The sequence below is a fragment of the Ambystoma mexicanum genome, chromosome 5q (assembly GCF_040938575.1).
Source record: "Ambystoma mexicanum isolate Mex_15411 chromosome 5q, UKY_AmexF1_1, whole genome shotgun sequence".
In the NCBI taxonomy this organism is placed as follows: Eukaryota; Metazoa; Chordata; class Amphibia; order Caudata; family Ambystomatidae; genus Ambystoma; species Ambystoma mexicanum.
The window spans coordinates 526,981,361-526,982,674 of NC_090933.1; the positions used below are offsets into that span (position 1 = coordinate 526,981,361).

General features: G+C 50.0%; 1 non-coding gene across 1 annotated transcript; it reads right to left on the reverse strand.

The window, feature by feature from the left end:
• Window positions 1–367: 367 nt before the first annotated feature.
• TRNAA-UGC (transfer RNA alanine (anticodon UGC)) lies at window positions 368–440 on the reverse strand. Its single transcript has one exon. It is a non-coding gene; the product is annotated as a tRNA-Ala (tRNA).
• Between the last annotated feature and the right edge of the window lie 874 nt (window positions 441–1,314).

The following is a 1,314-nucleotide window of genomic DNA, read 5'->3' on the forward strand; positions in this document are numbered from 1 at the left end:
GAAAATGGTGAACAATGGTGCCAAAGTTATATGCGGGAGTAGAGGGTGGGTGCAGGCTATTATTTTGCTGGGGGGCGCTGTGTAGTCCCGAACGTGCCCTGCTGGTAGGAGACTTTAAATGCCGGCCCCATAGACCCGAGAGCTGAATAGAGAAGGCGCTTGCTTCTCATTTTATTTCTCTCTGTTGCATAGTTTCACGCCAGCTGCCAGCCTTGGTGCAGAAATGTGTAACGTTTTGGCATAGTAGAAAATGGACGGAAGACTTTTGGGACGATAGTAAACACCCTGAAGCCAGCAGCGCATGCCTCATTTGCGAGGATTTAAGAGTTTTGAATAAAAAAAGTGAAATGGAAGAAACGTTTCTTGCTGGAGAATGCGGGCATCGATCCCGCTACCTCTCGCATGCAAAGCGAGCGCTCTACCATCTGAGCTAATTCCCCTTCTGAGCAAATGATCTTAAAGGACAGCTTAGTCTTTAGCTCGCACTTGCTTGGCTGTCCAGGGACCTGTAGTGCTTAAAGTCGCTTCTCTTCATCTGCCAGGGGAAAGAATCACAATCTCACCTTTTTGCCCAAAACAAAAAGTAATGGAGCTACAAATAAAGCTGCAGATGGCCATCCATTGCAATGAAGATTGGCCAACTAGGTCTGAATAGCAGAGTGACTCCACTGCCACGCCCTTTCACGCTGGACCTGCGCTTGTGATCCGGAGGCTGCACACCAACCCCATAGACCCGAGAGCTCGATTGAGAAGGTGCTTGCCTGCTGTTTAAGGCCGCTTGCATGCTGCTTGGAGCCAAAGGCCCAGCGTTGGAGTGCATTTGTCATGTTTACCAGATGGACATATTTTCCAATAGAGCGTCAGAATACTAAACAGGTAAGATTGAGTTCTGGAAATTGAGTCCACTTTCCAACGTGTGTCCCATAAAGCGGAAGTGTCCAGCCGAGTGCAAGCAGGTGCAGGTTGCACGCGTGTTATGGGACAGTGCAGCTTTGGACGTGATCCAATGCTCCCGTAGTTATCAGTGGGCCAGTACAGGTGACACCAGTGAGAGAAGAGGAAAAGAAAGAACTCTCGAGCTGTTGGCTGAGAGGCCCCAGTGGCCTTATGGATAAGGCAGTGGCCTACATAAACCAGCGATCGTGGGTTCAAGTCCCATCAGGGGTGGATCCTGGAATTTTGTTCAAACTTCTGCCAAAGATATATGCAGGAGTAGAGGGTGGGTGCAGGCTATTATTTTGCTGGGGGGCGCTGTGTAGTCCCGAACGTGCCCTGCTGGTAGGAGACTTTAAATGCCGGCCCCATAGACCCGAG